This window comes from Bos javanicus, chromosome X, assembly GCF_032452875.1.
Source record: "Bos javanicus breed banteng chromosome X, ARS-OSU_banteng_1.0, whole genome shotgun sequence".
Taxonomy (NCBI): Eukaryota; Metazoa; Chordata; class Mammalia; order Artiodactyla; family Bovidae; genus Bos; species Bos javanicus.
In genome coordinates this window covers 80,783,052-80,796,632 of record NC_083897.1, presented here as the reverse complement: position 1 = coordinate 80,796,632, position 13,581 = coordinate 80,783,052, and the positions used below count along the sequence as shown (strand labels likewise).

The 13,581-nt window shown below is 42.7% G+C and overlaps 1 protein-coding gene and 1 pseudogene across 1 annotated transcript in view; both read left to right on the top strand.

Moving 5' to 3' along the window:
• LOC133243176 (small ribosomal subunit protein eS4, X isoform-like) overlaps positions 1-12,025 on the top strand; it is a 70,773-nt gene extending 58,748 nt beyond the window's left edge. The window contains exon 2 of the mRNA XM_061409727.1: positions 11,889-12,025. The gene's annotated coding sequence lies outside the window, so the exon portion shown is untranslated. The remainder of the gene's footprint in view (positions 1-11,888) is intronic.
• On the top strand, positions 11,166-12,120 carry LOC133243177 (small ribosomal subunit protein eS4-like; annotated as a pseudogene).
• The last annotated feature ends 1,461 nt before the right edge of the window (positions 12,121-13,581 follow it).

Sequence of the window (13,581 nt, the reverse complement as noted above, 5' to 3'; positions counted from 1 at the left end):
TTGGGTTTAGAAAAGGAAGAGCAACCAGAGATCAAACTGCCAACATTCGCTGGATCATAGGGAAACCAAGGGAATTCCAGGAAACCATCTACCTCTGTTTCATCAACTACGCAAAGCCTTTGTCTGTGTGTGTCATAATAAGCTGTGGAAAGCTCTTAAAGAGATGGGACTACAAGACCATCTTACCTGTCTCCTGAGACACCTGTATGTGGGTCAAGAAGAAACACACACTGTATGGAACAACTGACTGGTTCAGGACTGAGAAAGGCGTACGACAGGGCTGTCTGCCGTCACCCTGTGTGTTTACTCTATACGCTGAGCACATCATGAGAAATGCTGGGCTGGATGATTTACAAGCTGGAATCAAGATAGGCAGGAGAAACCTCAACAACCTCAGATATGCAGATGATACCACTCTAATGGCAGAAAGGGAAGAGGAACTAAAGAGCCTCTTGATGAGGGTGAAGGAGGAGAGTGGGGAAAGCCGGCTTAAAACTAAATATTGAAAAAAAAAATGATCACGGTATCCCACCCCATTACTTCATGGCAAATAGAGGGGGGAAGGTGGAAATGGTGACAGATTTCCTCTTCTTGGGCTCTAAAATCACTGTGGATGGTCACTGAAGCCATGAAGTCAGAAGACGTTTGCTTCTTGGCAGGAAAGCTATGACAAACCTAGACGGTGTGTTGAAAATCAGAGACATTACTCTGCTGACAAAGATCCATATAGTCAAGGCTATGGTCTTCCCAGTGGGCATGTACGGTTGTGAGAGCTGGAGCGTAAAGAAGGCGGAGCACCAAAGAATTGATGCCTTTGAACTGTGGTGCTGGAGAAGACTCTGAGAGTCCCTTGGACAGCAAGGAAATCAAACCAGCCAATCTTAAGGGGAATCAACTCTGAATCCTCATTGGGAAGGACTGATGCTGAGCTGAAAGTCCAGTATTTTGGTCATCTGATGCGAACAGCTGACTCATTGGAAAAGTCCCTGATGGTGGGAAAGACTGAGGACAGAAGGAGAAGAGGGCGTCAGAGGGTGGGATGGCTGGATGGCATCACCCATGCAATGGACATGAACTTAGGCAAACTTCGGGAGATGGTGAGGGACACGGAGGCCTGGCAAGCTGAAGCCCACGGGGTCACCAAGAGTCAGACACGACTGGGCGACTGAACAACAACAACAAACCCATATTATTAAACAATGGTGAAAAGTAGAAATCAGCTGCAGAAAAAAAAACAACTGTAGGAAAAAAACAAAAATGTGGAGGCTAAGTCACTGAAGAAATCAAAGAGTAAATCATAATATACCTATAGAGTAATGAAAGGGAAAACACAAAGCCTGTGGGATGCAGCAAAAGCAGTTAAGAGAGAATTTTATAGCAATACAATCTCACCTCAGGAAACAAGAAAAACCTCAAATAAACAACCTAATCTTACACCTAAAGCAATGAGAGAAAAAAGAACAAATAAAATGGAAAGTTAACAGAAGGGAAGAAATCAAAGATCAGAGCAGAGATGTATGTAATAGAGATTAAGAAAGCAATAGATGAAGTCAATGAAACTACTTTGGCCACCTGATGTGAAGAATTGACTCATTGGAAAAGACCATGATGCTGGGAAAGATTGAAGGTGAGAGGAGAAGGGGATGGCAGAGGATGAGACGATTGGAGAACATCACGGATGCGACGGACGTGAGTTTGAGTAAGCTCCAGGAGTTGGTGATGGACAGGGAAAGCTGGCGTGCTGTAGTCCATGGGGTTGCAAATAGCCGGACACAACTGAGTGACTGAACTGAAGTGAATAAAACTAAAAGCTGGTTCTTTGAGAGGATAAGCAAAAGTGATAGACCTTTTGCCAGACCCATCAAGAATAAAAGGGAGAGGGTTAAACTCAATAAACTTAGACATGGAGAAGTAAGTTGCAACTGACATCACAGAAATGCACTGGATTGTAAGAGAATACAGGAAGTAAGTATATGCCAGTGAAATGGACAACTTAGAAGAAATGGACCAATTATTAGAGTGGTACAATTTTCCAAGTATGAACCAGGAAGAAATAGAAAATACAAAGAAACACATCATATGTACTGAAATTGAAACTCTGACTTAAAATTTTCCAGAAAACAGAAGGCCAGGACCACATGACTTCAGAGGCAAATTCCATCAGGCATTTAGTGAAGAGTCAATACCCATCCTTCTGAAACTATTCCAAAAACTTGCAGAGGAAAGAACACTCCCCAAACTCATCCTATGAGGCCACCGTCATCCTGATACCAAAAGCAGACAAATATACCACCAAAAGAGAAAGTTACAGGGCAATATCAATGATGAACATAGGCACAAAATTCTCAACAAAACAGTAGCAAACCAAATCCAGCAATACATTAGAAGGACCACACAACATGATCAAGTGGGATTCATCCAAGTGATGCAAGAATTTTTCAATATCCACAAACCCATAGATCTCAATAGATGCAGAGAAAGCTTTAGAAAAAAGTCCGACATCCATTTGTGATAAAACTCTCCAGAAAGTGGGCATAGAGGGACCCTATCTGAACATAAAAAAGGCCACATTTGACAAACCTACCGATAACATCATACTCAATGGTAAAAAGAAGACAGCGTTTCTTCTAAGATCAGGAAGAAGAGAAGGATGGCCACTCTCGCCACTTTTATTCAATATAGTCACAGAAGTTCCAACCACAGCAATCAGAGAAGAAAAAGAAATAAAAGAATCCAAGTTGGAAAAGAAATAAAGCTGTCACTGCTTGCAGTTTGCAGGATACTGTGCATAGAAAATCCTAAAGATGCTGCCAGAAAACTATTAAGAGCTCATCAATGAATTCAGTAAAACTGCAGGATACAAAATGAATGCACGGAAAATTCTTGCATTTTCACATGCTAACAATGAAATTTCAGAAAGAGAGACTAAATAGACAATCCCATTTATCATCACATCAAAAAGAATAAAATGCCAAGGAATAAACCTAAGGAGACAAAAGAGCTGTACTCACAAATCTATAAGATGCATGCACCCCAATGTTGATTGCAGCACTATTTACAACTGCCAAGACATGGTAGCTACCTAAATATCCATCAACAGAGGGATGGATAAAGAATATGTGGTACATATATACAGTGGAATATTACTTAACCATAAAGAGAATGAAATAATGCCACTTGCAGCAACATGGATGGACATAGTGATTGCCATACTGAGTGAAGAAAGTCAGAAAGAGAAAGACAAATGTCCCTTACATGTGGAACCTAAAAAATTGTACAAATGAACTTATTAACAAAATGGAAACAGACTTTGAAAACTTATGATTACCAAAACGGAAAGGCAGAGGTAGGGAAGGGATAAAGATCCTAATCTATAACATCCTAACGAGAGCTGTTGAAGATGACGTAAACAGATGGAAAGAAATATCGTATTCTTGTGAGGCCAAGCATTAACAACTAGCCTCTGCTTTACATTTCCTAAGGAAGGAGGCAAGTGGGCTTGAGTCCAGATGTTTACAATCAGCCTCCGGCTTGCACTTTGAAATAGAATAAGAGTAACAGGGGAAATAGTCAAGCTTTGTCTCCTGAGGACACTTTAAGATAACAGCTCTGGCAGAGACAGAGGAGCTCTCTGTTTGAGTAAAAGATCAAGAGGTCACATATGTCCCATTCTCAGGGCAGGAGAGACACTGCACATGGGCAGAAAGGCTCCTTGGGGGTCAAAAACAAAGGGGCCCCACCCCATAACATGTGATGCAACATCTGATGCAACCTGATGCGAAGAGCCGATTCATTGGGAAAGACCCTGATGCTGGGAAAGAGAGAAGGCAGGAGGAGAAGGGGACGACAGAGGATCAGATGTTTGGATGCATCAAGTCAGTGATGCCTCACTGATTCAATGGACATGAGTTTGAGCAACCTCTGGAAAACGATGAAGGACAGCGAAGCCTGGCATGCTGCAGTTCATGGGTGGCAAAGAGTGGGAAACGACTGAGCTACTAAACAACAATAATTTCTATTGCATATAATCCTGCAAGCCTAAAACATACTTCTCTCCCCACTATGCATCAGTATCAAATGAATAAGCATAGCCTTCTGCTGACGTAGGTAGGGCTAGTTCCTACATTGCTGGCTATGGGGTCCTAGGTGTCCCAAAGTTCATCTTGTCCTGCTGGTGAGTGTGGCTGTTTCTGGGGGCAGCTGGCTGACATGCCAAGGTATCTTGAGGCTGGTTTGTCCTGCCATTGACTGAGTTTGGGGCCCAGGGTGTCCTGGGGTAGTGCCAGCTCACTGGTGGGTGGAACTCTGTTTCTGTTCCTGGGTCTCTAGCTGCAGGGCCCTGCGGGTCCCAGAGCTGGTTTCAGTCCACTGTTGGGTGGGGCCAGTTCCTGACATGGCTGGCTGTGGGGTCCTAGATGTCCCAAAGGGGGCTTCCACACACTGCAGTGTGGGGCCAGATTCCAGAGCTGCTGGCTGAGAGCTCCAAAGTGTCCCAGACCTGGTGTCTACTTGCCAGTACACTGTGCTGGGACTCAGTGGCTCTTGGGGCTGGTGTGGGCCTGCTGGTGGGTGACCTATTACCTGGTATGGCAGGCTGCAGGGCTGGAGTTACTCCGGTTGCTGTCGTCTGCCTGCTGGTGTGTGGAGCTGGTTCTTGGGTTCTCTGGCTTCAGGGCCCTGGAGGAGTCCAGGAGTTGGTGTTTTGGGCCATGGGTGGCTGGGGCTGGGTCCAGGGCATACTAGGGCTGGTGCCTACCCACTGATGGGTAAAACTGGTCCTGGGGCTAGCGATGACCTGCTGTGGGCAGGAACTAGGTCCCAGGCTCTGACTGCAGGACCCTGGAGTCCTGGGCTTAGTGCCTTCTCATTGGTGTATAGGGCCAGTGTGGTGTGTCGGGGCCTCTGATTGACAGGTCCAGCTCCAGGGAGTCTTAAGGCAGCAGGCTTGCTTGTGGGTGGGGCTGCGTCTCTGCCTGGCTAGTAGCTTGTCCTGTCCTAGTATTACTGCCTACAGGCTGATGGGCAGGTCTGGGCACTGGTGCTGGTGAGCTGCAGGGAGGATTCCAAAATGGCACTTGCCAGCACCGGTGTCCACGTGGTCGATGGAGCTCCGCAAAGTGGCTGTGTCCCCAGGGTGAGTCCAGCTGCCTCTTGCCTCTCTGGGAGGCTCTCAAGATCAGCAGCTGCCTCTGACCCCGGCTGCTTTCAAATTATTGCTTCAGCCCAGGGTCCTGGAGCATGTGAGATTTTGTATGCCCCCTTTAAGAGTGGAGTCTGCTTCCCACGGCCCTCTGGCTCTCCCCAAATTAAGCCCTGCTGGCTTCAAATCCAAAAGTTCTGGGAGGTCCTCTTCATGTGAATAAATACAATTTCATCAGCAAAAATATACAAACTACCACTGCACAGAATAGGCATGAATCTTACAAATTTAACATTGATTAAAAACCAAGAAGCAACACAGATATATTTAACAATTCCATTCATATAACTGTAAGTAGCTGTCAACACTAACACATAACATTATATATATATATATATATATATATATATATACACACACACACATATATAGTATACAATTTTTGAGGAAAAGGATAGAAAGGATGGCATATAAGTAAGAGTGTGCCTGTTCTCCTTGAAGAAGGAGCGGGTCTAAGATAAGACAGGGAAACTTCAGGAGTGTTGGGGAAGCCGACACTATCCCCTTCTGTGACTTGGGGGTATACACTTGATAATCAGTTATTAAACTCCACGTATATATTGTGACTTTTTCTCTATCTCTGTTACGTTTCAGTATAATTGGAGAAAAATATAATGCTTAGGGAAATAACATCCCAGTATAAGCATATTGCAATTATGTTCTAACCAGAAGTAGAACCAAAGTTACTTTCTTTGTTTATAACATATCTAATTGAGTTTAGTAATCTTATTTCATCTACATTAATAGCTATATTTTTGAGAACTCATTCCTTTGTAATGAAAAATAATAAAGTGAAGCTCACATAATTATAATATCAATCTCAATTTTTAATAAATATTCCATATTTGGGTAGTACATTATCATTCAGAATTTAATTGTGAAATTGTGCTGAAATCCACAGAAGTGATGTATTTGGATACAATTTCTCAGAGACTTCTCCCCTCCCCATTCACTTCCTCTCAGAGGTGGAGGACCAAGAACCTGAGCAAAAGAAATGAAGGCCAAAAGTCCGGAGCGATGTCCCTGCATTGTAATACACCGACTTGACCAGGAGAGGGCAGTATCGTCTAAGGCTGTTTGTTGGGAAGGGCCAGATGCCATGGCTTGGAGTTCCTCCTGATCTTTGTGATTAGTCTGTTAACCCCTGAGACTGAAGAGCTTATTTGTGCCAATATGGTGGTGATGGTGATGGTGCTGGTGGTTGGATGCGCTGCATCTCCCTTGCCTGTTTGACACTTCCATCTCAACACCAGCCTTCACCTCTCCTCCCCGCAGCAGCAGCTCTTTTCTTCCTCTTTCTCCTCAGACAGAAACTGAGACCATTGATGTGCTAGACTGGGTGTGCTCCCACCTTCCACTGGCACAGAAGCAGTAGGTGGGTGTGCACAGCCCTTCAAGCCCTTCCCTTGTTCTTTGTAGGGAGCAAAGCTGAAAGAATTTTCCTGAAATGTTAGCCTCCACCCCGCAGTGAGTGCCCCTGCTTTTGTTTCTAGTCTGTGGCCCAAGTGAAGGCTCCACACTGGTTCGTGGCATTGATAGGGTCAATAGGAAGAATGTCCTGTTTTTTAAATGCTCATTGATTGATGAAATGAAACAAGAGTCATTTTCTGGGGCCACCCTCTGCCTAAAGATAACATAACTTTTCCCATTATAAATACTGTTCCATCTTCTAACCTTGTTGTTCAGAATTCCAGCTATTAAAATTTGCCTCCCTTTTAAGGATGGACCTGAAACAGAAATTGAGGAAACATTTCTATTGAGATTTTACCTTAAATGACTGAGCGTGTAAAGGGTCTTCTCGTGCTTATTTGGGATTTTTCATCTCTTTAAACTACATGTGCTTTATTGCTAATTCTTGGACACCATCAGAAGACATTTTGAAAAAAATTGTTTTGCCCATGATTCTAGGACCATTCTAAAGGAGATCGGTCCTGGGTGTTCTTTGGAAGGACTGATGCTAAAGCTGAAACTCCAATACTTTGGCCACCTCATGCGAAGAGTTGACTCGGAAAAGACTCTGATGCTCGGAGGGATTGGGGGCAGGAGGAGAAGGGGACGACAGAGGATGAGATGGCTGGATGGCATCACCAACTCGATGGACATGAGTTTGGGTGAGCTCCGGGAGTTGGGGATGGACAGGGAGGCCTGGCGCGGTGCAGTTCATGGGGTCGCAAAGAGTCGGACACGACTGAGCGACTGAACTGAACTGAACTAGGACCCAAATGCCTCAGCTGATTTTTCCCGCATGGTTCCTGCCCCAGAATCACAGATGTACAGAATACTAGAGCTAGATAATCTCATGTAGAAATCTAACAGGTCTACTCCTGAGGGGTGTACAAATGAGGAATCTGAGAGTAGAGGGACAGTGCCATGTCCAGGCCAGCAGGCAGTTCAACTCTACCTGTTCAGTCCCCACTTTGCTGTTCGTTAGGACAGAAGCACCTGCATCGCCTCACACTCAGAACTCTCGTGGATGTATGTTGAAGCTGGTGCAGCTTCTTCCCAACCTCCTGACTAATTTGAAACAATGAAATCGGTCCCATGTCAGTTATAGCTAGAGCCTTGTTCACTCACTTGAGCATCCCAGGTGAAGCACTCCCCTTCACTGCATCCACAGAATCTCTAGTGTTTTGGGGTCACCTTGGATTGCTGACCTAACAGCCCTAACATAAGGCAGAGTAAGGTGGGGCAAGCACTTGATGAGGAATCAGGAGACCTACCTCTCTCCTAACCTGACGAAAAGCACTTTCCCTTTCTGAACCTCTTGTTTCTCCATCGGGAAAAGAGGAAGGTGACCTAGAACAGTGGCTCTCAACCTGGATTCCAAGAACTTCCTGAAATTGTGTGCAGAGTTGTGGGAGGTAATGTATACAGTCTTCTTGGGAGGGTGTATAGAGCTTTCAATAGATTCTCAAAGGAGTCCTATTATGGGCTGAATTGTGTGGCCCTCAAATGCCTATCTTAAAGCCCTAACCCTCAATGTGACTGAATTTGGAGATGGAGCCTTTAGAGAGGTAATTAGGGTTAATTGAGGGAGCTGGTAAAGAATCTGCCTGCAATATAGGTTTCGATTCCCGTGTCGGGAAGTACCCCTGGAGAAGGGATACGCTACCCAATCTAGTATTCTTGGGCTTCCCTGGTGGCTAGACAGTAACGAACCCACCTGCAATGTGGCACACCTGAGTTCCATCCCTGTGTTGGGAAGTTCCCCTGGAGGAGGGCATGGCAACCCACTCCAGGATTCTTGCCTGGAGAATTCCCATGGAGAGGAGCCTGGTGTGCCACAGTTCATGGGATCACCAAGAGTCGGACACAACTGAGTGACCAAGCACAACACATACAGAGGTGTAAGAGTGGGGCCCTAATCCCAAAGGATCTGACATCCTTATAAGAGGAGGAGTTACCAGACCTCTCGCGCTCTCTCTCTGTCTCCATACACACACACAGGAAATGTCATGTGAGGAAACAGAGGGAAGGTGGCCAACTGCAATACAAGAGGAGTGCCTACACCAGGAGTTGAACTCGCTGGCACCTTGATCTTGGACTTCTAGTTTCCCGAACTATGAGAAACTAAATGTCTTTTGTTTAAGCCATCCAGCCTGTGGTATTTGGTTTTGGCAACTCGAACAGACTAACACAGGGCCCATAATCAAAAAAAAAAAAAAAAAAGTTTCAGAGCCATTGCACCCACTGGTTGCCAGAAACCCATCCTGGACATTCATGTTTCAATACAACGTTTTTAGGCACTTGCAGATTTCTTGAGCTCTTGCTTAGAACAGTGCAGTATATCTTTTATTGCAACATGCTTCCTTTTCGAATAGTTGTATAACACAGATTTGTATCTATATAAACCCAAAGACCAGAGTTTAAATCCTGATTCCACCACCTACTAGATGTTTGACTTTGGACAAGTTATCACATGTTTGTGCCTTGTATATAAAGTAGGGATAAGATTAGTGTCTACCTCACATGGCTGTTGTGAGAATTAAATGACATAATGCATGTAGAGGGCCTAGCACGTAGTAAAGTTTCAACAGATATTAGTAGCTTTTGTGATGAAAATGTAAGTAGCAGTCAGAGTTTTTTGCCCTTATAAACAACACTGTTGTGAGTAAACTTTTTTATACACAAAGAATTTTTTTAAATACTTACCCAGATTAACTAAGAGAAAAAGACTAAAATAACTAAAATCATAAATAAAAGAGGGGATATTACAATCAATGTGACAATAACAAACAGGATTACACAAGAATATTATGGACAATTGTGGCAAGAAATTGGACAACCTAGAAGAAATGAATAAATTCCTAGAAACACACAGTCTACCAGAACTGAATCAAGGAGACACAGAAAACCTGATAGACCAATAATGAGATTGAATTGGTAATGACAAACCTCTCCCCACACACACAAAATCAGGAACTGATAGCTTCACTGGAGAATTCCACCAAACATTTAAAGAATTAATACCAATCTTTCTCAAATGCTTCCAAAAAATTGAAGAAGAGGGAACACTTCCAAACTCATTTTATGAGGCCAGCATTATCCTGATATCAAAGGCACCAAAAGAAAAGAACACTACAGGCCACTTCCCGGACAAATGCAGATGCAAAAATCCTCAACAAAATACTAGCAAAACAATTCAATGGCACATTAGAAGGACTATGTGCCATGATCAAAAGGGATTTATCCCTTGGTTGCATATAAAAATCAATCAATGTAATAAAACACATTAACAGAATGAAGGACAAAAATCACATGAACATCTCTATAGATGCATAAAAAATTCATCACTCCATGAGAAAAACAGTCAAAGAACTAGGAGTAGAAAGAAATTACCTCAACATAATAAAGGCTACAACTAACATCATACTCAGTGGTGAAAAACTGAAATCTCTTCTTCTAAGATAAGGAACAAGGCAAGGAAGCCTGCTCTCACCATTATGTTAGTATTCAACAACTGGAAGTCATAGCCAGAGCTGTTAGGAAAGCAAAAGAAATAAAAGGCATCCAAATCAGAAAGAAGTAAAATTAGCTCTACTGAAGAGAGCGTGATTTTGTACATGCAAAACTCAAAAGATTACATGCGCCCACACATACACATGCACACAACTGGTAGAACTAATAAACAAATTCAACAAAGTTGTAGGACACAAAATCCAAAAGCAAAATTCAGTTGTATTACTATACACTAACAAAGAACAATTTGAAAAGGAAATTAAGAAAACAATTCCATTGACATTAGCAGCAAAAAAGGATAAAATACTGAGGAATAAACTCAAGCAAGGAGTCAAAAAACTTGTACCCTGCAAACTACAAAACATTGCTGAAAGAAACTGAAAAAGACAAATAAATGGAAAGGCATCTGTCTGCACAGATTGGAATACTAAATATTGTCAAGCAGCCCATACTATCTGAGGTGCTTAATTTTATGTGTCAGCTTGACTGGTCCACAGAGTGCCTAGATATTTAGTCAAACATTATTCTGGGTGTTTCTGTAGGGTGCTTTTTCATGAGATTAACATTTAAATCAGTCAACTGGGTAAAACAGATTTCCCCTGACAACGTGGGTGGGCTTTACCTAATCAGCTGATAGGCTGAATAAAGCAAAAAGGCAACCTTTCCTCATGTAAGAGAATTCCTCCTGCGTGAAAGCCTTTGGACCTGGGACATCAGCTTCTTTTCCTGCCTTTAGACCCAAACTGAAATATCAGCTCTACTGGTTTGGTTCTTAGGCCTTCTAACCTGGACTAGAGCTAAACCACAGGCTCTTCTGGGTCTCCAGCTACCCAACTCACCCTCTAGATCTTGGGACTCACCAGCTTCTATAATTGAATGAGTCAATTCTTTTACACACACACACACACACACACACACACTCCACTGGATCTGTTCTTCTAACACATTACCTAGAGTGATCTACAGATCCAAAGCAAACCCTACTCTTTTCGTGCCTAGCGCAGCCATGGCTCGGGGTCCCAAGAAGCCCCTGAAATGAGCAGCTCCAAAACATTGGATGCTGGATAAACTGACTGGTGTGTTTGCCCCTCGTCCATCTACCGGCCCCCACAAGCTAAGGGAGTGTCTCCCCCTAATCACTTTCCTAAGGAATAGACTTAAGTATGCCCTAACTGGAGATGAAGTAAAGAAGATTTGCATGCAGCATTTCATTAAGATTGATGGCAAAGTCCGCACTGATATAACCTACCCTGCTGGTTTTATGGATGGCATCGGCATTGATAAGACTGGACAGAATTTTCGTTTGATCTATGACACCAAGGGTCGCTTTGCTGTTCATCGTATTACACCTCAGGAGGCCAAGTATAAATTGTGCAAAGTAAGAAAGATATTTGTGGGGACAAAAGGAATCCCTCATCTGGTAACCCATGATGCTCGTGCCATCCGTTACCCTGATCCCCTGATCAAGGTGAATGATACCATTCAGATTGACTTGGAGACTGGCAAGATTATTGATTTCATCAAATTTGACACTGGTAACCTGTGCATGGTGACTGGAGGTGCTAACCTGGGAAGAATTGGTGTGATTTCAAACCGGGAGAGGCATCCAGGTTCTTTTGATGTAGTTCATGTGAAAGATGCGAACGGCAACAGCTTTGCCACATGGCTCTCAAACATTTTCATTATTGGCAAAGGCAACAAACCGTGGATCTCTCTTCCTCGTGGAAAGGGTATTCGCCTTACCATTGCTGAGGAGAGAGAGAAGAGATTGGCAGCCAAACAGAGCAGTGGATAAAATGATCTCTATGTGATGAGATTGGAAAAGTCTTTGTAATTAAAGATAATACCAAGTGGAAAAAAAACAAATGTTCAATGTTCAAATGGAGCCCAAAGTGGTCACAGATACAGATGAGACCGAACTTGCAAGGCAGCTGGAGAGGCTTGAGAGAGAAAATGCAGAAGTGGATGGAGATGATGATGCAGAAGAAATGGAAGCCAAAGCTGAAGATTAACTTTGTGGGAAACAGAGTCCAGTTTAAGGAACACAAAGCAGCCTTCCTGGCTGTAAACCCTAGACTTAAAAGTTTTCCAGTATTGAAAACTTCAAAGCTGAATATTTTTTATTTTAAGTATTTAAATGTTCCAACAGACCAAAACATGAAATGCCCTCCTAAATGTTAGCTGTTTTCACACAGTAGCTCCAACGCCTTGAGCGTTTTTTAAGGGAGTGGCCTGATTTCACTAGAGACAGATCTTCAAGACGAGACATAAATTGGGCTTATGATTTCCATTTCTGATATCTCCAGATTGGCACCCCTTTGTAGATTAGTGCCTCCATGAGATTTACCAGAGGCACTCAAAGCGAATAGTTCCAACCTTTCTATATAAAATGTATCAAGCAAACATTAAATAAATTTCTGGGATATTTAACCATAGGTTTCTTCCTTATTATCACCAGTTAAAAGCATTATGATTCCTAAGAATTTCATTTTATTTGAAATGTAGTAATTTAAAGGCAGGTGACCAGAAGATAAGTATAGCAGATCCTTTCAAAAGGAAGGTTTACAGAGACTTTGCCAGTGGTCAGGACTCCATGCTTTAACAGCTGAGGGCCTGGGTTTGATCCCTGGTTAGGGAGCTGAGATCCCGTGAGCCGTGTGCTGTGTGCCAGGCACCCTCTCCCCCCACCCACCCCTCCTTTAATAAAGAGGATTTAGAGAGCATTTTAATTAGTGAAAGTTTACTCCTAGGGGAAAAAAGCCTTAAAATGTAACTAAAGAATTACATTAGTTGAGTGCCTTTTACCTATTTGAGACTGATGACAACATGTGGTCAGAAGGAGAATTTATCACACCGGTCCTTGTTGGTGTACTAAGCTGCTTGTCCTGAGTTTGTAATTCAAGTTGGTAATGGGTGGGGGGTTGTTTTTGGTTTTGTTTTTTAACTTTAGTTTTCTGGGTTTTTGTTTTTTAAGAAAAATGCTGCTTTGTAAATTTAGTTATTTTGACTATCATTGCCCAACTTTTAATTTTTTTTTCCAGTAAAATATTTGCTAGGTGCCACCTTAGAGTTTCACTTCTCTTCCTAACAGGTTAGGGGTCTGTTTGAACACAATTAACAATCGTTTTTCAAAATGTTTCCATCATTTTTTTCTTTAAGAACTGATTGTTTTAAAGATAAATAATATATACAAAGGCAAATAAACTTCATAGATAACACGTGGTTTGCAGTTACAGCTACAGTGGCCAAGGTGTAGCAAGTCTTGAGTTAACTTTAGTTTACTTCATAAATTTAATCTCTTAGATACTTGAGGTACTAGATAAATTAATTTTACTAATTATTCCCAAGAATAGCTATTTAAATACTTAGAAGATTAAATCTAACCCACCTTATTCAATCCAGGACTAGACTTAACTCACTGT